Source organism: Ambystoma mexicanum, chromosome 11 (assembly GCF_040938575.1).
Source record: "Ambystoma mexicanum isolate Mex_15411 chromosome 11, UKY_AmexF1_1, whole genome shotgun sequence".
NCBI classification, from domain to species: domain Eukaryota; kingdom Metazoa; phylum Chordata; class Amphibia; order Caudata; family Ambystomatidae; genus Ambystoma; species Ambystoma mexicanum.
Window position 1 is genome coordinate 823,742,936 of NC_090934.1, and position 23,083 is coordinate 823,766,018.

At 46.1% G+C, this 23,083-nt stretch overlaps 15 non-coding genes across 15 annotated transcripts; all 15 read right to left on the bottom strand.

Annotated features, from left to right (window-relative positions):
- Positions 1-1,348: 1,348 nt before the first annotated feature.
- TRNAW-CCA (transfer RNA tryptophan (anticodon CCA)) lies at positions 1,349-1,420 on the bottom strand. Its single transcript has one exon. It is a non-coding gene; the product is annotated as a tRNA-Trp (tRNA).
- Positions 1,421-3,597: 2,177 nt separating this feature from the next.
- On the bottom strand, positions 3,598-3,669 carry TRNAW-CCA (transfer RNA tryptophan (anticodon CCA)). Its single transcript has one exon. It is a non-coding gene; the product is annotated as a tRNA-Trp (tRNA).
- Positions 3,670-3,982: 313 nt separating this feature from the next.
- On the bottom strand, positions 3,983-4,056 carry TRNAN-GUU (transfer RNA asparagine (anticodon GUU)). Its single transcript has one exon. It is a non-coding gene; the product is annotated as a tRNA-Asn (tRNA).
- A 1,794-nt stretch (positions 4,057-5,850) lies between these two features.
- TRNAW-CCA (transfer RNA tryptophan (anticodon CCA)) lies at positions 5,851-5,922 on the bottom strand. Its single transcript has one exon. It is a non-coding gene; the product is annotated as a tRNA-Trp (tRNA).
- A 2,181-nt stretch (positions 5,923-8,103) lies between these two features.
- On the bottom strand, positions 8,104-8,175 carry TRNAW-CCA (transfer RNA tryptophan (anticodon CCA)). The gene has a single exon. It is a non-coding gene; the product is annotated as a tRNA-Trp (tRNA).
- A 2,177-nt stretch (positions 8,176-10,352) lies between these two features.
- TRNAW-CCA (transfer RNA tryptophan (anticodon CCA)) lies at positions 10,353-10,424 on the bottom strand. Its single transcript has one exon. It is a non-coding gene; the product is annotated as a tRNA-Trp (tRNA).
- A 313-nt stretch (positions 10,425-10,737) lies between these two features.
- TRNAN-GUU (transfer RNA asparagine (anticodon GUU)) lies at positions 10,738-10,811 on the bottom strand. The gene has a single exon. It is a non-coding gene; the product is annotated as a tRNA-Asn (tRNA).
- A 1,790-nt stretch (positions 10,812-12,601) lies between these two features.
- On the bottom strand, positions 12,602-12,673 carry TRNAW-CCA (transfer RNA tryptophan (anticodon CCA)). The gene has a single exon. It is a non-coding gene; the product is annotated as a tRNA-Trp (tRNA).
- A 313-nt stretch (positions 12,674-12,986) lies between these two features.
- Positions 12,987-13,060, bottom strand: TRNAN-GUU (transfer RNA asparagine (anticodon GUU)). The gene has a single exon. It is a non-coding gene; the product is annotated as a tRNA-Asn (tRNA).
- A 1,790-nt stretch (positions 13,061-14,850) lies between these two features.
- On the bottom strand, positions 14,851-14,922 carry TRNAW-CCA (transfer RNA tryptophan (anticodon CCA)). The gene has a single exon. It is a non-coding gene; the product is annotated as a tRNA-Trp (tRNA).
- A 313-nt stretch (positions 14,923-15,235) lies between these two features.
- Positions 15,236-15,309, bottom strand: TRNAN-GUU (transfer RNA asparagine (anticodon GUU)). Its single transcript has one exon. It is a non-coding gene; the product is annotated as a tRNA-Asn (tRNA).
- Positions 15,310-17,099: 1,790 nt separating this feature from the next.
- On the bottom strand, positions 17,100-17,171 carry TRNAW-CCA (transfer RNA tryptophan (anticodon CCA)). Its single transcript has one exon. It is a non-coding gene; the product is annotated as a tRNA-Trp (tRNA).
- A 2,177-nt stretch (positions 17,172-19,348) lies between these two features.
- Positions 19,349-19,420, bottom strand: TRNAW-CCA (transfer RNA tryptophan (anticodon CCA)). The gene has a single exon. It is a non-coding gene; the product is annotated as a tRNA-Trp (tRNA).
- Positions 19,421-19,733: 313 nt separating this feature from the next.
- TRNAN-GUU (transfer RNA asparagine (anticodon GUU)) lies at positions 19,734-19,807 on the bottom strand. The gene has a single exon. It is a non-coding gene; the product is annotated as a tRNA-Asn (tRNA).
- Positions 19,808-21,597: 1,790 nt separating this feature from the next.
- TRNAW-CCA (transfer RNA tryptophan (anticodon CCA)) lies at positions 21,598-21,669 on the bottom strand. The gene has a single exon. It is a non-coding gene; the product is annotated as a tRNA-Trp (tRNA).
- Positions 21,670-23,083: the final 1,414 nt, after the last annotated feature.

Genomic DNA, 23,083 nt, shown 5'->3' on the forward strand with positions numbered 1-23,083 from the left:
TGATTGGCAGAAAACCTGAACTTTTTTCTGAAAAAGGCATGCCTCTCTTAGCACTGCAGTGCATTAGACTGCTCCCTTGCTTCCCTGAGTCCCCAAATACACAACCACCCTGGGCACAATAGAAGACACATTCCAGCAGATTTAGCAAGAGTGCACCAAGGATTCTATATGTAGGTACCTTGCTGAGAAGCAAGACCTGCAGTTGCATTCTTCTGTTAAAAGAGGGCAGCAGAGTGCACCAAGAGAACTTGGGGGAAGTAGCTTATGTTAACTACTTGCCATGCTCTTTATAGATCCCTCTGTTTGACTGGGTGAATTCTAATTTCTGGGGTAGAGTAAGCAATTTTTGGATCTAGATGCTGTGCGCAACAGGAATGCTATATACTGCACTGTACTGCTACTGAAAAGTTCCCAATTTTACAGGATGTTCAGGTAAGCTTTGTTTCAGAAAACAACTTGCTACAGGTCCTAGGACAGATTACTGGGACAAAGGAAGAGGGTTTTGGGATTAGCATATCTCCTATGAAAGGTACAGTCACGCCCGAGACAACTCTGAGTGTCACCTCAAATTCTAAGAAATGCAAACTAGGGACCTACGCTTTTTATTGCCAGTGGATCTTTGTGTTTCAGACAAATGTGCACGCCTCCCAGAGCCCCTTGCAATGCACTTAGGGAAAGGGGGGAAGGTGCTGTGAAGCCCTCTCGCTGACAATGTCTCTCTTGTCTATAATGTATCTATGAGAGAGAGAGAAATAGGCAATGCGAGAGTGAAAAAGTAAAATGGAAATGTGTCTACTGAGACCAGTATAAGGGGAAATCCTCACAATCCAGGACCGACAGTTGATTGGGAGGGCGCTTACAGGTTTCCGACACCTGACCGGTACCTGAACTCACAAACCCAAACTGCAAAGTGATGGGCATTGCCACTAGACTGCCGACCCCCTTTCGGGGCCCCAGCATATATCCTTTAGTCACACCTAGAGTTCCCAGGACAGTGCAGCATTCAGCGATTACACGAAAATATTGACAGCGCTAGGAGGCCATGCAAATGGCAGAGGTATGCTTTACAAAGCCCACGTAGTGTGCACAAAACAGCACATCAGTCAGGCCCACTTGAAGAGATGGTAAAGAGGAAATACTTCTGCTGCATCCAGTAAAACATAGAGATTGGCCTGCTTTAAAGGTTGACCATGTCCTTCATGGGTGTCTGTCAATATGATACTTCCCTGCTGCAAAGCTTACATTCGAAACGCCAGAACAACTAGGCCCAGAGCACAAAGATGCAGTCAGGTTGAAATAACGAGATACTGAAGAGCAATTTTATATTTCAGAGTGGGAAAAGGAAGTATGACCCCGACGTGATTTGAACACACAACCTTCTGATCTGGAGTCAGACGCGCTACCATTGCGCCACGAGGTCCTTGTGGCAGTCCACCTGGTGTGTCTGATGACAGAATAAAGGTAGGAGACGTACATGCACCTGCAAAGCCTCATTGCTTCTTTAAGTAGACTGGCTAGGATAGCTTCCTTCTGTGCATCAGTACACGCTGCAGCCAAACCCTTCCCATGAAGTCTTGATGTTTATGAATTGAATGGCAAGTTTTGAAAAACTAAAGCAAGCGAGAAGAATTGCTTGCAGTTTATTGGATTTTTTGAACGTCAGCAGACGAGACCTGCGAGAGGTAAACAGAAGTCCATAGTTGGTCACGCTGAATTTTTGAGCCAAAATGCACCGTCCCTGGGTGGGCTTGAACCACCAACCTTTCGGTTAACAGCTGAACGCGCTAACCGATTGCGCCACACAGACTCATGCAGTTCTTACGCAGGGGCCTGATTGGTGTGCTGTTTGCTTATGCTTCCCAGGCAACCTGAAAATATTTCTAAAATAGCTCTATTTCCCACAGCAAATCAGGGTATCAAGCACTTCCCTACCTCCCGTAATCCACAAACACAGGGGATTTAGTAGAGGACAGAGCCCATCAACAGTGCACCAAATGTCCTCTGTGTAGGCATAACTTGCTATGAGGAGAAAGCCACAGTTGCGCACTTGTGTTAAAAGGGGACAATAGGCTGAACCCAGAGAACACGGGAGAAATGACTCAGGTTTACTGAGTGGAACACTCTGTGTCTTTGTGCCAAAAACAGCAGCGTCTTTTCGGTTAACAGCCGAACGCGCTAACCAATTGCGCCACAGAGACTCACTGGCATGTGTGTTCTGCCTTTGGCCTGATTGCATTGCTATTTTTTTCTGATTGGCAGAAAACCTGAACTTTTTTCTGAAAAAGGCATGCCTCTCTTAGCACTGCAGTGCATTAGACTGCTCCCTTGCTTCCCTGAGTCGCCAAATACACAACCACCTTGGGCACAATAGAAGACACATTCCAGCAGATTTAGCAAGAGTGCACCAAGGTTTCTATATGTAGGTACCTTTCTGAGAAGCAAGACCTGCAGTTGCATTCTTCTGTTAAAAGATGGCAGCAGAGTGCACCAAGAGAACTTGGGGGAAGTAGCTTATGTTAACTACTTGCCATGCTCTTTATAGATCCCTCTGTTTGACTGGGTGAATTCTAATTTCTGGGGTAGAGTAAGCAATTTTTGGATCTAGATGCTGTGCGCAACAGGAATGCTATATACTGCACTGTACTGCTACTGAAAAGTTACCAATTTTACAGGATGTTCAGGTAAGCTTTGTTTCAGAAAACAACTTGCTAGAGGCACTAAGACAGATTACTGGGACAAAGGAAGAGGATTTGGGGATTAGCACATCTCCTATGAAAGGTACAGTCACGCCCGAGACAACTCTGAGTGTCACCTCAAATTCTAAGAAATGCAAACTAGGGACCTACGCTTTTTATTGCCAGTGGATCTTTGTGTTTCAGACAAATGTGCACGCCTCCCAGAGCCCCATGCAATGCACTTAGGGAAATGGGGGAAGGTGCTGTGCAACCCTCTCGCTGACAATGTCTCTCTTGTCTATAATGTATCTATGAGAGAGAGAGAAATAGGCTATGCGAAAGTGAAAAAGTAAAATGGAAATGTGTCTACTGAGACCAGTATAAGAGGAAATCCTCACAATCCAGGACCGACAGTTGATTGGGAGGGCGCTTACAGGTTTCCGACACCAGACCGGTACCTGAACTCACGAACCCAAACTGCAAAGTGATGGGCATTGCCACTAGACTGCCGACCCCCTTTCGGGGCCCCAGCATATATCCTTTAGTCACACCTAGAGTTCCCAGGACAGTGCAGCATTCAGCGATTACACGAAAATATTGACAGCGCTAGGAGGCCATGCAAATGGCAGAGGTATGCTTTACAAAGCCCACGTAGCGTGCACAAACCAGCACATCAGTCAGGCCCACTTGAAGAGATGGTAAAGAGGAAATACTTCTGCTGCATCCAGTAAAACATAGAGATTGGCCTGCTTTAAAGGTTGACCATGTCCTTCATGGGTGTCTGTCAATATGATACTTCCCTGCTGCAAATTTTCCATTCAAAACCCCAGAACAACTAGGCCCAGAGCACAAAGATGCAGTCAGGTTGAAATAACGAGATACTGAAGAGCAATCTTGTATTTCAGAGTGGGAAAAGGAAGTATGACCCCGACGTGATTTGAACACGCAACCTTCTGATCTGGAGTCAGACGCGCTACCATTGCGCCACGAGGTCCTTGTGGCATTGCTCCTGGTGTGTCTGATGACAGAATAAAGGTAGGAGACGTACATGCACCTGCAGAGCCTCATTGCTTCTTTAAGTAGACTGGCTAGGATAACTTCCTTCTGTGCATCAGTACACGCTGCAGCCAAACCCTTCCCATGAAGTCTTGATGTTTATGAATTGAACGGCATGTTTTGAAAAACTAAAGCAAGCGAGAAGAATTGCTTGCAGTTTATTGGATTTTTTGGCCGTCAGCAGACGAGACCTGCGAGAGGTAGACAGAAGTTCATAGTTGGTCATGCTGAATTTTTGAGCCAAAATGCATCGTCCCTGGGTGGGCTTGAACCACCAATCTTTCGGTTAACAGCCGAACGCGCTAACCGATTGCGCCACAGAGACTCATGCATTGCTTACACTGGGGCCTGATTGGTGTGCTGTTTGCTTATGCTTCCCAGGCAACCTGAAAATATTTCTAAAATAGCTCTATTTCCCACAGCAAATCAGGGTATCAAGCACTTCCCTACCTCCCCTAATCCACAAACACAGGGGATTTAGTAGAGGACAGAGCCCATCAACAGTGCACCAAATGTCCTCTGTGTAGGCATAACTTGCTATGAGGAGAAAGCCACAGTTGCGCACTTGTGTTAAAAGGCGACAGTAGGCTGAACCCAGAGAACACGGGAGAAATGACTCAGGTTTACTGAGTGGAACACTCTGTGTCTTTGTGCCAAAAACAGCAGCGTCTTTTCGGTTAACAGCCGAACGCGCTAACCAATTGCGCCACAGAGACTCACTGGCATGTGTGCTCTGCCTTTGGCCTGATTGCATTGCTATTTTTTTCTGATTGGCAGAAAACCTGAACTTTTTTTTGAAAAAGGCATGCCTCTCTTAGCACTGCAGTGCATTAGACTGCTCCCTTGCTTCCCTGAGTCCCCAAATACACAACCACCCTGGGCACAATAGAAGACACATTCCAGCAGATTTAGCAAGAGTGCACCAAGGATTCTATATGTAGGTACCTTGCTGAGAAGCAAGACCTGCAGTTGCATTCTTCTGTTAATTAAAAGAGGGCAGCAGAGTGCACCAAGAGAACTTGGGGGAAGTAGCTTATGTTAACTACTTGCCATGCTCTTTATAGATCCCTCTGTTTGACTGGGTGAATTCTAATTTCTGGGGTAGAGTAAGCAATTTTTGGATCTAGATGCTGTGCGCAACAGGAATGCTATATACTGCACTGTACTGCTACTGAAAAGTTACCAATTTTACAGGATGTTCAGGTAAGCTTTGTTTCAGAAAACAACTTGCTAGAGACACTAAGACAGATTACTGGGACAAAGGAAGAGGGTTTGGGGATTAGCACATCTCCTATGAAAGGTACAGTCACGCCCGAGACAACTCTGAGTGTCACCTCAAATTCTAAGAAATGCAAACTAGGGACCTACGCTTTTTATTGCCAGTGGATCTTTGTGTTTCAGACAAATGTGCACGCCTCCCAGAGCCCCTTGCAATGCACTTAGGGAAATGGGGGAAGGTGCTGTGAAGCCCTCTCGCTGACAATGTCTCTCTTGTCTATAATGTAACTATGAGAGAGAGAGAAATAGGCAATGCGAGAGTGAAAAAGTAAAATGGAAATGTGTCTACTGAGACCAGTATAAGGGGAAATCCTCACAATCCAGGACCGACAGTTGATTGGGAGGGCGCTTACAGGTTTCCGACACCAGACCGGTACCTGAACTCACAAACCCAAACTGCAAAGTGATGGGCATTGCCACTAGACTGCCGACCCCCTTTCGGGGCCCCAGTATATATCCTTTAGTCACACCTAGAGTCCCCAGGACAGTGCAGCATTCAGCGATTACACGAAAATATTGACAGCGCTAGGAGGCCATGCAAATGGCAGAGGTATGCTTTACAAAGCCCACGTAGCGTGCACAAAACAGCACATCAGTCAGGCCCACTTGAAGAGATGGTAAAGAGGAAATACTTCTGCTGCATCCAGTAAAACATAGAGATTGGCCTGCTTTAAAGGTTGACCATGTCCTTCATGGGTGTCTGTCAATATGATACTTCCCTGCTGCAAAGCTTACATTCGAAACGCCAGAACAACTAGGCCCAGAGCACAAAGATGCAGTCAGGTTGAAATAACGAGATACTGAAGAGCAATTTTATATTTCAGAGTGGGAAAAGCAAATATGACCCCGACGTGATTTGAACACGCAACCTTCTGATCTGGAGTCAGACGCGCTACCATTGCGCCACGAGGTCCTTGTGGCAGTCCACCTGGTGTGTCTGATGACAGAATAAAGGTAGGAGACGTACATGCACCTGCAGAGCCTCATTGCTTCTTTAAGTAGACTGGCTAGGATAGCTTCCTTCTGTGCATCAGTACACGCTGCAGCCAAACCCTTCCCATGAAGTCTTGATGTTTATGAATTGAATGGCAAGTTTTGAAAAACTAAAGCAAGCGAGAAGAATTGCTTGCAGTTTATTGGATTTTTTGGACGTCAGCAGACGAGACCTGCGAGAGGTAAACAGAAGTTCATAGTTGGTCATGCTGAATTTTTGAGCCAAAATGCATCGTCCCTTGGTTGGTGGGCTTGAACCACCAACCTTTCGGTTAACAGCCGAACGCGCTAACCGATTGCGCCACAGAGACTCATGCAGTGCTTACACTGGGGCCTGATTGGTGTGCTGTTTGCTTATGCTTCCCAGGCAACCTGAAAATATTTCTAAAATAGCTCTATTTCCCACAGCAAATCAGGGTATCAAGCACTTCCCTACCTCCACTAATCCACTAACATAGGGGATTTAGTAGAGGACAGAGCCCATCAACAGTGCACCAAATGTCCTCTGTGTAGGCATAACTTGCTATGAGGAGAAAGCCACAGTTGCGCACTTGTGTTAAAAGGGGACAGTAGGCTGAACCGAGAGAACACGGGAGAAATGACTCAGGTTTACTGAGTGGAACACTCTGTGTCTTTGTGCCAAAAACAGCAGCGTCTTTTCGGTTAACAGCCGAACACGCTAACCAATTGCGCCACAGAGACTCACTGGCATGTGTGTTCTGCCTTTGGCCTGATTGCATTGCTATTTTTTTCTGATTGGCAGAAAACCTGAACTTTTTTCTGAAAAAGGCATGCCTCTCTTAGCACTGCAGTGCATTAGACTGCTCCCTTGCTTCCCTGAGTCCCCAAATACACAACCACCTTGGGCACAATAGAAGACACATTCCAGCAGATTTAGCAAGAGTGCACCAAGGTTTCTATATGTAGGTACCTTGCTGAGAAGCAAGACCTGCAGTTGCATTCTTCTGTTAAAAGAGGGCAGCAGAGTGCACCAAGAGAACTTGGGGGAAGTAGCTTATGTTAACTACTTGCCATGATCTTTATAGATCCCTCTGTTTGACTGGGTGAATTCTAATTTCTGGGGTAGAATAAGCAATTTTTGGATCTAGATGCTGTGCGCAACAGGAATGCTATATACTGCACTGTACTGCTACTGAAAAGTTACCAATTTTACAGGATGTTCAGGTAAGCTTTGTTTCAGAAAACAACTTGCTAGAGGCCCTAGGACAGATTACTGGGACAAAGGAAGAGGGTTTGGGGATTAGCATATCTCCTATGAAAGGTACAGTCACGCCCGAGACAACTCTGAGTGTCACCTCAAATTCTAAGAAATGCAAACTAGGGACCTACGCTTTTTATTGCCAGTGGATCTTTGTGTTTCAGACAAATGTGCACGCCTCCCAGAGCCCCTTGCAATGCACTTAGGGAAATGGGGGAAGGTGCTGTGAAGCCCTCTCGCTGACAATGTCTCTCTTGTCTATAATGTATCTATGAGAGAGAGAGAAATAGGCAATGCGAGAGTGAAAAAGTAAAATGGAAATGTGTCTACTGAGACCAGTATAAGGGGAAATCCTCACAATCCAGGACCGACAGTTGATTGGGAGGGCGCTTACAGGTTTCCGACACCTGACCGGTACCTGAACTCACAAACCCAAACTGCAAAGTGATGGGCATTGCCACTAGACTGCCGACCCCCTTTCGGGGCCACAGCATATATCGTTTAGTCACACCTAGAGTTCCCAGGACAGTGCAGCATTCAGCGATTACACGAAAATATTGACAGCGCTAGGAGGCCATGCAAATGGCAGAGGTATGCTTTACAAAGCCCACGTAGTGTGCACAAAACAGCACATCAGTCAGGCCCACTTGAAGAGATGGTAAAGAGGAAATACTTCTGCTGCATCCAGTAAAACATAGAGATTGGCCTGCTTTAAAGGTTGACCATGTCCTTCATGGGTGTCTGTCAATATGATACTTCCCTGCTGCAAAGTTTACATTCGAAACGCCAGAACAACTAGGCCCAGAGCACAAAGATGCAGTCAGGTTGAAATAACGAGATACTGAAGAGCAATTTTATATTTCAGAGTGGGAAAAGCAAATATGACCCCGACGTGATTTGAACACACAACCTTCTGATCTGGAGTCAGACGCGCTACCATTGCGCCACGAGGTCCTTGTGGCAGTCCACCTGGTGTGTCTGATGACAGAATAAAGGTAGGAGACGTACATGCACCTGCAAAGCCTCATTGCTTCTTTAAGTAGACTGGCTAGGATAGCCTCCTTCTGTGCATCAGTACGCGCTGCAGCCAAACCCTTCCCATGAAGTCTTGATGTTTATGAATTGAATGGCAAGTTTTGAAAAACTAAAGCAAGCGAGAAGAATTGCTTGCAGTTTATTGGATTTTTTGGACGTCAGTAGACGAGACCTGCGAGAGGTAAACAGAAGTTCATAGTTGGTCATGCTGAATTTTTGAGACAAAATGCATCGTCCCTGGGTGGGCTTGAACCACCAACCTTACGATTAAAAGCCGAACGCGCTAACCGATTGCGCCACAGAGACTCATGCAGTGCTTACACTGGGGCCTGATTGGTGTGCTGTTTGCTTATGCTTCCCAGGCAACCTGAAAATATTTCTAAAATAGCTCTATTTCCCACAGCAAATCAGGGTATCAAGCACTTCCCTACCTCCCGTAATCCACAAACACAGGGGATTTAGTAGAGGACAGAGCCCATCAACAGTGCACCAAATGTCCTCTGTGTAGGCATAACTTGCTATGAGGAGAAAGCCACAGTTGCGCACTTGTGTTAAAAGGGGACAGTAGGCTGAACCCAGAGAACACGGGAGAAATGACTCAGGTTTACTGAGTGGAACACTCTGTGTCTTTGTGCCAAAAACAGCAGCGTCTTTTCGGTTAACAGCCGAACGCGCTAACCAATTGCGCCACAGAGACTCACTGGCATGTGTGTTCTGCCTTTGGCCTGATTGCATTGCTATTTTTTTCTGATTGGCAGAAAACCTGAACTTTTTTCTGAAAAAGGCATGCCTCTCTTAGCACTGCAGTGCATTAGACTGCTCCCTTGCTTCCCTGAGTCGCCAAATACACAACCACCTTGGGCACAATAGAAGACACATTCCAGCAGATTTAGCAAGAGTGCACCAAGGTTTCTATATGTAGGTACCTTTCTGAGAAGCAAGACCTGCAGTTGCATTCTTCTGTTAAAAGATGGCAGCAGAGTGCACCAAGAGAACTTGGGGGAAGTAGCTTATGTTAACTACTTGCCATGCTCTTTATAGATCCCTCTGTTTGACTGGGTGAATTCTAATTTCTGGGGTAGAGTAAGCAATTTTTGGATCTAGATGCTGTGCGCAACAGGAATGCTATATACTGCACTGTACTGCTACTGAAAAGTTACCAATTTTACAGGATGTTCAGGTAAGCTTTGTTTCAGAAAACAACTTGCTAGAGGCACTAAGACAGATTACTGGGACAAAGGAAGAGGGTTTGGGGATTAGCACATCTCCTATGAAAGGTACAGTCACGCCCGAGACAACTCTGAGTGTCACCTCAAATTCTAAGAAATGCAAACTAGGGACCTATGCTTTTTATTGCCAGTGGATCTTTGTGTTTCAGACAAATGTGCACGCCTCCCAGAGCCCCATGCAATGCACTTAGGGAAAGGGGGGAAGGTGCTGTGAAGCCCTCTCGCTGACAATGTCTCTCTTGTCTATAATGTAACTATGAGAGAGAGAGAAATAGGCAATGCGAAAGTGAAAAAGTAAAATGGAAATGTGTCTACTGAGACCAGTATAAGAGGAAATCCTCACAATCCAGGACCGACAGTTGATTGGGAGGGCGCTTACAGGTTTCCGACACCAGACCGGTACCTGAACTCACAAACCCAAACTGCAAAGTGATGGGCATTGCCACTAGACTGCCGACCCCCTTTCGGGGCCCCAGCATATATCCTTTAGTCACACCTAGAGTTCCCAGGACAGTGCAGCATTCAGCGATTACACGAAAATATTGACAGCGCTAGGAGACCATGCAAATGGCAGAGGTATGCTTTACAAAGCCCACGTAGCGTGCACAAAACAGCACATCAGTCAGGCCCACTTGAAGAGATGGTAAAGAGGAAATACTTCTGCTGCATCCAGTAAAACATAGAGATTGGCCTGCTTTAAAGGTTGACCATGTCCTTCATGGGTGTCTGTCAATATGATACTTCCCTGCTGCAAAGTTTCCATTCAAAACCCCAGAACAACTAGGCCCAGAGCACAAAGATGCAGTCAGGTTGAAATAACGAGATACTGAAGAGCAATCTTGTATTTCAGAGTGGGAATAGGAAGTATGACCCCGACGTGATTTGAACACGCAACCTTCTGATCTGGAGTCAGACGCGCTACCATTGCGCCACGAGGTCCTTGTGGCATTGCTCCTGGTGTGTCTGATGACAGAATAAAGGTAGGAGACGTACATGCACCTGCAGAGCCTCATTGCTTCTTTAAGTAGACTGGCTAGGATAGCTTCCTTCTGTGCATCAGTACACGCTGCAGCCAAACCCTTCCCATGAAGTCTTGATGTTTATGAATTGAATGGCAAGTTTTGAAAAACTAAAGCAAGCGAGAAGAATTGCTTACAGTTTATTGGATTTTTTGGACGTCAGCAGACGAGACCTGCGAGAGGTAGACAGAAGTTCATAGTTGGTCATGCTGAATTTTTGAGCCAAAATGCATCGTCCCTGGGTGGGCTTGAACCACCAATCTTTCGGTTAACAGCCGAACGCGCTAACCGATTGCGCCACAGAGACTCATGCATTGCTTACACTGGGGCCTGATTGGTGTGCTGTTTGCTTATGCTTCCCAGGCAACCTGAAAATATTTCTAAAATAGCTCTATTTCCCACAGCAAATCAGGGTATCAAGCACTTCCCTACCTCCCGTAATCCACAAACACAGGGGATTTAGTAGAGGACAGAGCCCATCAACAGTGCACCAAATGTCCTCTGTGTAGGCATAACTTGCTATGAGGAGAAAGCCACAGTTGCGCACTTGTGTTAAAAGGGGACAGTAGGCTGAACCCAGAGAACACGGGAGAAATGACTCAGGTTTACTGAGTGGAACACTCTGTGTCTTTGTGCCAAAAACAGCAGCGTCTTTTCGGTTAACAGCCGAACGCGCTAACCAATTGCGCCACAGAGACTCACTGGCATGTGTGCTCTGCCTTTGGCCTGATTGCATTGATATTTTTTTCTGATTGGCAGAAAACCTGAACTTTTTTCTGAAAAAGGTATGCCTCTCTTAGCACTGCAGTGCATTAGACTGCTCCCTTGCTTCCCTGAGTCCCCAAATACACAACCACCCTGGGCACAATAGAAGACACATTCCAGCAGATTTAGCAAGAGTGCACCAAGGATTCTATGTGTAGGTACCTTGCTGAGAAGCAAGACCTGCAGTTGCATTCTTCTGTTAAAAGAGGGCAGCAGAGTGCACCAAGAGAACTTGGGGGAAGTAGCTTATGTTAACTACTTGCCATGTCCTTTTTAGATCCCTCTGTTTGACTGGGTGAATTCTAATTTCTGGGGTAGAGTAAGCAATTTTTGGATCTAGATGCTGTGCGCAACAGGAATGCTATATACTGCACTGTACTGCTACTGAAAAGTTACCAATTTTACAGGATGTTCAGGTAAGCTTTGTTTCAGAAAACAACTTGCTAGAGACACTAAGACAGATTACTGGGACAAAGGAAGAGGGTTTGGGGATTAGCACATCTCCTATGAAAGGTACAGTCACGCCCGAGACAACTCTGAGTGTCACCTCAAATTCTAAGAAATGCAAACTAGGGACCTACGCTTTTTATTGCCAGTGGATCTTTGTGTTTCAGACAAATGTGCACGCCTCCCAGAGCCCCTTGCAATGCACTTAGGGAAAGGGGGGAAGGTGCTGTGAAGCCCTCTCGCTGACAATGTCTCTCTTGTCTATAATGTAACTATGAGAGAGAGAGAAATAGGCAATGCGAGAGTGAAAAAGTAAAATGGAAATGTGTCTACTGAGACCAGTATAAGGGGAAATCCTCACAATCCAGGACCGACAGTTGATTGGGAGGGCGCTTACAGGTTTCCGACACCAGACCGGTACCTGAACTCACCAACCCAAACTGCAAAGTGATGGGCATTGCCACTAGACTGCCGACCCCCTTTCGGGGCCCCAGTATATATCCTTTAGTCACACCTAGAGTTCCCAGGACAGTGCAGCATTCAGCGATTACACGAAAATATTGACAGCGCTAGGAGGCCATGCAAATGGCAGAGGTATGCTTTACAAAGCCCACGTAGCGTGCACAAAACAGCACATCAGTCAGGCCCACTTGAAGAGATGGTAAAGAGGAAATACTTCTGCTGCATCCAGTAAAACATAGAGATTGGCCTGCTTTAAAGGTTGACCATGTCCTTCATGGGTGTCTGTCAATATGATACTTCCCTGCTGCAAAGTTTACATTCGAAACGCCAGAACAACTAGGCCCAGAGCACAAAGATGCAGTCAGGTTGAAATAACGAGATACTGAAGAGCAATTTTATATTTCAGAGTGGGAAAAGCAAATATGACCCCGACGTGATTTGAACACGCAACCTTCTGATCTGGAGTCAGACGCGCTACCATTGCGCCACGAGGTCCTTGCGGCAGTCCACCTGGTGTGTCTGATGACAGAATAAAGGTAGGAGACGTACATGCACCTGCAGAGCCTCATTGCTTCTTTAAGTAGACTGGCTAGGATAGCTTCCTTCTGTGCATCAGTACACGCTGCAGCCAAACCCTTCCCATGAAGTCTTGATGTTTATGAATTGAATGGCAAGTTTTGAAAAACTAAAGCAAGCGAGAAGAATTGCTTACAGTTTATTGGATTTTTTGGACGTCAGCAGACGAGACCTGCGAGAGGTAAACAGAAGTTCATAGTTGGTCATGCTGAATTTTTGAGCCAAAATGCATCGTCCCTGGGTGGGCTTGAACCACCAACCTTTCGGTTAACAGCCGAACGCGCTAACCGATTGCGCCACAGAGACTCATGCAGTGCTTACACTGGGGCCTGATTGGTATGCTGTTTGCTTATGCTTCCCAGGCAACCTGAAAATATTTCTAAAATAGCTCTATTTCCCACAGCAAATCAGGGTATCAAGCACTTCCCTACCTCCCGTAATCCACAAACACAGGGGATTTAGTAGAGGACAGAGCCCATCAACAGTGCACCAAATGTCCTCTGTGTAGGCATAACTTGCTATGAGGAGAAAGCCACAGTTGCGCACTTGTGTTAAAAGGGGACAGTAGGCTGAACCCAGAGAACACGGGAGAAATGACTCAGGTTTACTGAGTGGAACACTCTGTGTCTTTGTGCCAAAAACAGCAGCGTCTTTTCGGTTAACAGCCGAACGCGCTAACCAATTGCACCACAGAGACTCACTGGCATGTGTGTTCTGCCTTTGGCCTGATTGCATTGCTATTTTTTTCTGATTGGCAGAAAACCTGAACTTTTTTCTGAAAAAGGCATGCCTCTCTTAGCACTGCAGTGCATTAGACTGCTCCCTTGCTTCCCTGAGTCGCCAAATACACAACCACCTTGGGCACAATAGAAGACACATTCCAGCAGATTTAGCAAGAGTGCACCAAGGTTTCTATATGTAGGTACCTTTCTGAGAAGCAAGACCTGCAGTTGCATTCTTCTGTTAAAAGATGGCAGCAGAGTGCACCAAGAGAACTTGGGGGAAGTAGCTTATGTTAACTACTTGCCATGCTCTTTATAGATCCCTCTGTTTGACTGGGTGAATTCTAATTTCTGGGGTAGAGTAAGCAATTTTTGGATCTAGATGCTGTGCGCAACAGGAATGCTATATACTGCACTGTACTGCTACTGAAAAGTTACCAAATTTACAGGATGTTCAGGTAAGCTTTGTTTCAGAAAAAAACTTGCTAGAGGCACTAAGACAGATTACTGGGACAAAGGAAGAGGGTTTGGGGATTAGCACATCTCCTATGAAAGGTACAGTCACGCCCGAGACAACTCTGAGTGTCACCTCAAATTCTAAGAAATGCAAACTAGGGACCTACGCTTTTTATTGCCAGTGGATCTTTGTGTTTCAGACAAATGTGCACGCCTCCCAGAGCCCCATGCAATGCACTTAGGGAAAGGGGGGAAGGTGCTGTGAAGCCCACTCGCTGACAATGTCTCTCTTGTCTATAATGTAACTATGAGAGAGAGAGAAATAGGCAATGCGAAAGTGAAAAAGTAAAATGGAAATGTGTCTACTGAGACCAGTATAAGGGGAAATCCTCACAATCCAGGACCGACAGTTGATTGGGAGGGCGCTTACAGTTTTCTGACACCAGACCGGTACCTGAACTCACAAACCCAAACTGCAAAGTGATGGGCATTGCCACTACACTGCCGACCCCCTTTCGGGGCCCCAGCATATATCCTTTAGTCACACCTAGAGTTCCCAGGACAGTGCAGCATTCAGCGATTACACGAAAATATTGACAGCGCTAGGAGGCCATGCAAATGGCAGAGGTATGCTTTACAAAGCCCACGTAGCGTGCACAAAACAGCACATCAGTCAGGCCCACTTGAAGAGATGGTAAAGAGGAAATACTTCTGCTGCATCCAGTAAAACATAGAGTTTGGCCTGCTTTAAAGGTTGACCATGTCCTTCATGGGTGTCTGTCAATATGATACTTCCCTGCTGCAAAGCTTACATTCGAAACGCCAGAACAACTAGGCCCAGAGCACAAAGATGCAGTCAGGTTGAAATAACGAGATACTGAAGAGCAATTTTATATTTCAGAGTGGGAAAAGCAAATATGACCCCGACGTGATTTGAACACGCAACCTTCTGATCTGGAGTCAGACGCGCTACCATTGCGCCACGAGGTCCTTGCGGAAGTCCACCTGGTGTGTCTGATGACAGAATAAAGGTAGGAGACGTACATGCACCTGCAAAGCCTCATTGCTTCTTTAAGTAGACTGGCTAGGATAGCTTCCTTCTGTGCATCAGTACACGCTGCAGCCAAACCCTTCCCATGAAGTCTTGATGTTTATGAATTGAATGGCAAGTTTTGAAAAACTAAAGCAAGCGAGAAGAATTGCTTGCAGTTTATTGGATTTTTTGGACGTCAGCAGACGAGACCTGCGAGAGGTAAACAGAAGTTCATAGTTGGTCATGCTGAATTTTTGAGCCAAAATGCATCGTCCCTGGGTGGGCTTGAACCACCAACCTTTCGGTTAACAGCCGAACGCGCTAACCGATTGCGCCACAGAGACTCATGCAGTGCTTACACTGGGGCCTGATTGGTGTGCTGTTTGCTTATGCTTCCCAGGCAACCTGAAAATATTTCTAAAATAGCTCTATTTCCCACAGCAAATCAGGGTATCAAGCACTTCCCTACCTCCCCTAATCCACAAACACAGGGGATTTAGTAGAGGACAGAGCCCATCAACAGTGCACCAAATGTCCTCTGTGTAGGCATAACTTGCTATGAGGAGAAAGCCACAGTTGCGCACTTGTGTTAAAAGGGGACAGTAGGCTGAACCCAGAGAACACGGGAGAAATGACTCAGGTTTACTGAGTGGAACACTCTGTGTCTTTGTGCCAAAAACAGCAGCGTCTTTTCGGTTAACAGCCGAACGCGCTAACCAATTGCACCACAGAGACTCACTGGCATGTGTGTTCTGCCTTTGGCCTGATTGCATTGCTATTTTTTTCTGATTGGCAGAAAACCTGAACTTTTTTCTGAAAAAGGCATGCCTCTCTTAGCACTGCAGTGCATTAGACTGCTCCCTTGCTTCCCTGAGTCCCCAAATACACAACCACGTTGGGCACAATAGAAGACACATTCCAGCAGATTTAGCAAGAGTGCACCAAGGTTTCTATATGTAGGTACCTTGCTGAGAAGCAAGACCTGCAGTTGCATTCTTCTGTTAAAAGAGGGCAGCAGAGTGCACCAAGAGAACTTGGGGGAAGTAGCTTATGTTAACTACTTGCCATGCTCTTTATAGATCCCTCTGTTTGACTGGGTGAATTCTAATTTCTGGGGTAGAATAAGCAATTTTTGGATCTAGATGCTGTGCGCAACAGGAATGCTATATACTGCACTGTACTGCTACTGAAAAGTTTCCAATTTTACAGGATGTTCAGGTAAGCTTTGTTTCAGAAAACAACTTGCTAGAGGCCCTAGGACAGATTACTGGGACAAAGGAAGATGGTTTGGGGATTAGCACATCTCCTATGAAAGGTACAGTCACGCCCGAGACAACTCTGAGTGCCTCCTCAAATTCTAAGAAATGCGAACTGGGGTCCTACGCCTTTTATTGCCAGTGGATCTTTGTGTTTCAGACAAATGTGCACGCCTCCCAGAGCCCCATGCAATGCACTTAGGGAAATGGGGGAAGGTGCTGTGCAACCCTCTCGCTGACAATGTCTCTCTTGTCTATAATGTATCTATGAGAGAGAGAGAAATAGGCAATGCGAGAGTGAAAAAGTAAAATGGAAATGTGTCTACTGAGACCAGTATAAGGGGAAATCCTCACAATCCAGGACCGACAGTTGATTGGGAGGGCGCTTACAGTTTTCTGACACCAGACCGGTACCTGAACTCACAAACCCAAACTACAAAGTGATGGGCATTGCCACTAGACTGCCTACCCCCTTTCGGGGCCCCAGCATATATCCTTTAGTCACACCTAGAGTTCCCAGGACAGTGCAGCATTCAGCGATTACACAAAAATATTGACAGCGCTAGGAGGCCATGCAAATGGCAGAGGTATGCTTTACAAAGCCCACGTAGCGTGCACAAAACAGCACATCAGTCAGGCCCACTTGAAGAGATGGTAAAGAGGAAATACTTCTGCTGCATCCAGTAAAACATAGAGATTGGCCTGCTTTAAAGGTTGACCATGTCCTTCATGGGTGTCTGTCAATATGATACTTCCCTGCTGCAAAGCTTACATTCGAAACGCCAGAACAACTAGGCCCAGAGCACAAAGATGCAGTCAGGTTGAAATAACGAGATACTGAAGAGCAATTTTATATTTCAGAGTGGGAAAAGCAAATATGACCCCGACGTGATTTGAACACGAAACCTTCTGATCTGGAGTCAGATGCGCTACCATTGCGCCACAAGGTCCTTGTGGCAGTCCACCTGGTGTGTCTGATGACAGAATAAAGGTAGGAGACGTACATGCACCTGCAGAGCCTCATTGCTTCTTTAAGTAGACTGGCTAGGATAGCTTCCTTCTGTGCATCAGTACACGCTGCAGCCAAACCCTTCCCATGAAGTCTTGATGTTTATGAATTGAATGGCAAGTTTTGAAAAACTAAAGCAAGCGAGAAGAATTGCTTGCAGTTTATTGGATTTTTTGGACGTCAGTAGACGAGACCTGCGAGAGGTAAACAGAAGTTCATAGTTGGTCATGCTGAATTTTTGAGACAAAATGCATCGTCCCTGGGTGGGCTTGAACCACCAACCTTACGATTAAAAGCCGAACGCGCTAACCGATTGCGCCACAGAGACTCATGCAGTGCTTACACTGGGGCCTGATTGGTGTGCTGTTTGCTTATGCTTCCCAGGCAACCTGAAAATATTTCTAAAATAGCTCTATTTCCCACAGCAAATCAGGGTATCAAGCACTTCCCTACCTCCCGTAATCCACAAACACAGGGGATTTAGTAGAGGACAGAGCCCATCAACAGTGCACCAAATGTCCTCTGTGTAGGCATAACTTGCTATGAGGAGAAAGCCACAGTTGCGCACTTGTGTTAAAAGGGGACAGTAGGCTGAACCCAGAGAACACGGGAGAAATGACTCAGGTTTACTGAGTGGAACACTCTGTGTCTTTGTGCCAAAAACAGCAGCGTCTTTTCGGTTAACAGCCGAACGCGCTAACCAATTGCGCCACAGAGACTCACTGGCATGTGTGTTCTGCCTTTGGCCTGATTGCATTGCTATTTTTTTCTGATTGGCAGAAAACCTGAACTTTTTTCTGAAAAAGGCATGCCTCTCTTAGCACTGCAGTGCATTAGACTGCTCCCTTGCTTCCCTGAGTCGCCAAATACACAACCACCTTGGGCACAATAGAAGACACATTCCAGCAGATTTAGCAAGAGTGCACCAAGGTTTCTATATGTAGGTACCTTTCTGAGAAGCAAGACCTGCAGTTGCATTCTTCTGTTAAAAGATGGCAGCAGAGTGCACCAAGAGAACTTGGGGGAAGTAGCTTATGTTAACTACTTGCCATGCTCTTTATAGATCCCTCTGTTTGACTGGGTGAATTCTAGTTTCTGGGGTAGAGTAAGCAATTTTTGGATCTAGATGCTGTGCGCAACAGGAATGCTATATACTGCACTGTACTGCTACTGAAAAGTTACCAATTTTACAGGATGTTCAGGTAAGCTTTGTTTCAGAAAACAACTTGCTAGAGGCACTAAGACAGATTACTGGGACAAAGGAAGAGGGTTTGGGGATTAGCACATCTCCTATGAAAGGTACAGTCACGCCCGAGACAACTCTGAGTGTCACCTCAAATTCTAAGAAATGCAAACTAGGGACCTATGCTTTTTATTGCCAGTGGATCTTTGTGTTTCAGACAAATGTGCACGCCTCCCAGAGCCCCATGCAATGCACTTAGGGAAAGGGGGGAAGGTGCTGTGAAGCCCTCTCGCTGACAATGTCTCTCTTGTCTATAATGTAACTATGAGAGAGAGAGAAATAGGCAATGCGAAAGTGAAAAAGTAAAATGGAAATGTGTCTACTGAGACCAGTATAAGAGGAAATCCTCACAATCCAGGACCGACAGTTGATTGGGAGGGCGCTTACAGGTTTCCGACACCAGACCGGTACCTGAACTCACAAACCCAAACTGCAAAGTGATGGGCATTGCCACTAGACTGCCGGCCCCCTTTCGGGGCCCCAGCATATATCCTTTAGTCACACCTAGAGTTCCCAGGACAGTGCAGCATTCAGCGATTACACGAAAATATTGACAGCGCTAGGAGGCCATGCAAATGGCAGAGGTATGCTTTACAAAGCCCACGTAGCGTGCACAAAACAGCACATCAGTCAGGCCCACTTGAAGAGATGGTAAAGAGGAAATACTTCTGCTGCATCCAGTAAAACATAGAGATTGGCCTGCTTTAAAGGTTGACCATGTCCTTCATGGGTGTCTGTCAATATGATACTTCCCTGCTGCAAAGTTTCCATTCAAAACCCCAGAACAACTAGGCCCAGAGCACAAAGATGCAGTCAGGTTGAAATAACGAGATACTGAAGAGCAATCTTGTATTTCAGAGTGGGAATAGGAAGTATGACCCCGACGTGATTTGAACACGCAACCTTCTGATCTGGAGTCAGACGCGCTACCATTGCGCCACGAGGTCCTTGTGGCATTGCTCCTGGTGTGTCTGATGACAGAATAAAGGTAGGAGACGTACATGCACCTGCAGAGCCTCATTGCTTCTTTAAGTAGACTGGCTAGGATAGCTTCCTTCTGTGCATCAGTACACGCTGCAGCCAAACCCTTCCCATGAAGTCTTGATGTTTATGAATTGAATGGCAAGTTTTGAAAAACTAAAGCAAGCGAGAAGAATTGCTTGCAGTTTATTGGATTTTTTGGACGTCAGCAGACGAGACCTGCGAGAGGTAGACAGAAGTTCATAGTTGGTCATGCTGAATTTTTGAGCCAAAATGCATCGTCCCTGGGTGGGCTTGAACCACCAATCTTTCGGTTAACAGCCGAACGCGCTAACCGATTGCGCCACAGAGACTCATGCATTGCTTACACTGGGGCCTGATTGGTGTGCTGTTTGCTTATGCTTCCCAGGCAACCTGAAAATATTTCTAAAATAGCTCTATTTCCCACAGCAAATCAGGGTATCAAGCACTTCCCTACCTCCCCTAATCCACAAACACAGGGGATTTAGTAGAGGACAGAGCCCATCAACAGTGCACCAAATGTCCTCTGTGTAGGCATAACTTGCTATGAGGAGAAAGCCACAGTTGCGCACTTGTGTTAAAAGGGGACAGTAGGCTGAACCCAGAGAACACGGGAGAAATGACTCAGGTTTACTGAGTGGAACACTCTGTGTCTTTGTGCCAAAAACAGCAGCGTCTTTTCGGTTAACAGCCGAACGCGCTAACCAATTGCGCCACAGAGACTCACTGGCATGTGTGCTCTGCCTTTGGCCTGATTGCATTGCTATTTTTTTCTGATTGGCAGAAAACCTGAACTTTTTTCTGAAAAAGGCATGCCTCTCTTAGCACTGCAGTGCATTAGACTGCTCCCTTGCTTCCCTGAGTCCCCAAATACACAACCACCCTGGGCACAATAGAAGACACATTCCAGCAGATTTAGCAAGAGTGCACCAAGGATTCTATATGTAGGTACCTTGCTGAGAAGCAAGACCTGCAGTTGCATTCTTCTGTTAAAAGAGGGCAGCAGAGTGCACCAAGAGAACTTGGGGGAAGTAGCTTATGTTAACTACTTGCCATGCTCTTTATAGATCCCTCTGTTTGACTGGGTGAATTCTAATTTCTGGGGTAGAGTAAGCAATTTTTGGATCTAGATGCTGTGCGCAACAGGAATGCTATATACTGCACTGTACTGCTACTGAAAAGTTACCAATTTTACAGGATGTTCAGGTAAGCTTTGTTTCAGAAAACAACTTGCTAGAGACACTAAGACAGATTACTGGGACAAAGGAAGAGGGTTTGGGGATTAGCACATCTCCTATGAAAGGTACAGTCACGCCCGAGACAACTCTGAGTGTCACCTCGAATTCTAAGAAATGCAAACTAGGGACCTACGCTTTTTATTGCCAGTGGATCTTTGTGTTTCAGACAAATGTGCACGCCTCCCAGAGCCCCTTGCAATGCACTTAGGGAAAGGGGGGAAGGTGCTGTGAAGCCCTCTCGCTGACAATGTCTCTCTTGTCTATAATGTAACTATGAGAGAGAGAGAAATAGGCAATGCGAGAGTGAAAAAGTAAAATGGAAATGTGTCTACTGAGACCAGTATAAGGGGAAATCCTCACAATCCAGGACCGACAGTTGATTGGGAGGGCGCTTACAGGTTTCCGACACCAGACCGGTACCTGAACTCACAAACCCAAACTGCAAAGTGATGGGCATTGCCACTAGACTGCCGACCCCCTTTCGGGGCCCCAGTATATATCCTTTAGTCACACCTAGAGTTCCCAGGACAGTGCAGCATTCAGCGATTACACGAAAATATTGACAGCGCTAGGAGGCCATGCAAATGGCAGAGGTATGCTTTACAAAGCCCACGTAGCGTGCACAAAACAGCACATCAGTCAGGCCCACTTGAAGAGATGGTAAAGAGGAAATACTTCTGCTGCATCCAGTAAAACATAGAGATTGGCCTGCTTTAAAGGTTGACCATGTCCTTCATGGGTGTCTGTCAATATGATACTTCCCTGCTGCAAAGTTTACATTCGAAACGCCAGAACAACTAGGCCCAGAGCACAAAGATGCAGTCAGGTTGAAATAACGAGATACTGAAGAGCAATTTTATATTTCAGAGTGGGAAAAGCAAATATGACCCCGACGTGATTTGAACACGCAACCTTCTGATCTGGCGTCAGACGCGCTACCATTGCGCCACGAGGTCCTTGCGGCAGTCCACCTGGTGTGTCTGATGACAGAATAAAGGTAGGAGACGTACATGCACCTGCAGAGCCTCATTGCTTCTTTAAGTAGACTGGCTAGGATAGCTTCCTTCTGTGCATCAGTACACGCTGCAGCCAAACCCTTCCCATGAAGTCTTGATGTTTATGAATTGAATGGCAAGTTTTGAAAAACTAAAGCAAGCGAGAAGAATTGCTTGCAGTTTATTGGATTTTTTGGACGTCAGCAGACGAGACCTGCGAGAGGTAAACAGAAGTTCATAGTTGGTCATGCTGAATTTTTGAGACAAAATGCATCGTCCCTGGGTGGGCTTGAACCACCAACCTTACGATTAAGAGCAGAACGCGCTAACCGATTGCGCCACAGAGACTCATGCAGTGCTTACACTGGGGCCTGATTGGTGTGCTGTTTGCTTATGCTTCCCAGGCAACCTGAAAATATTTCTAAAATAGCTCTATTTCCCACAGCAAATCAGGGTATCAAGCACTTCCCTACCTCCCGTAATCCACAAACACAGGGGATTTAGTAGAGGACAGAGCCCATCAACAGTGCACCAAATGTCCTCTGTGTAGGCATAACTTGCTATGAGGAGAAAGACACAGTTGCGCACTTGTGTTAAAAGGGGACAGTAGGCTGAACCCAGAGAACACGGGAGAAATGACTCAGGTTTACTGAGTGGAACACTCTGTGTCTTTGTGCCAAAAACAGCAGCGTCTTTTCGGTTAACAGCCGAACGCGCTAACCAATTGCACCACAGAGACTCACTGGCATGTGTGTTCTGCCTTTGGCCTGATTGCATTGCTATTTTTTTCTGATTGGCAGAAAACCTGAACTTTTTTCTGAAAAAGGCATGCCTCTCTTAGCACTGCAGTGCATTAGACTGCTCCCTTGTTTCCCTGAGTCGACAAATACACAACCACCTTGGGCACAATAGAAGACACATTCCAGCAGATTTAGCAAGAGTGCACCAAGGTTTCTATATGTAGGTACCTTTCTGAGAAGCAAGACCTGCAGTTGCATTCTTCTGTTAAAAGATGGCAGCAGAGTGCACCAAGAGAACTTGGGGGAAGTAGCTTATGTTAACTACTTGCCATGCTCTTTATAGATCCCTCTGTTTGACTGGGTGAATTCTAATTTCTGGGGTAGAGTAAGCAATTTTTGGATCTAGATGCTGTGCGCAACAGGAATGCTATATACTGCACTGTACTGCTACTGAAAAGTTACCAATTTTACAGGATGTTCAGGTAAGCTTTGTTTCAGAAAACAACTTGCTAGAGGCACTAAGACAGATTACTGGGACAAAGGAAGAGGGTTTGGGGATTAGCACATCTCCTATGAAAGGTACAGTCACGCCCGAGACAACTCTGAGTGTCACCTCAAATTCTAAGAAATGCAAA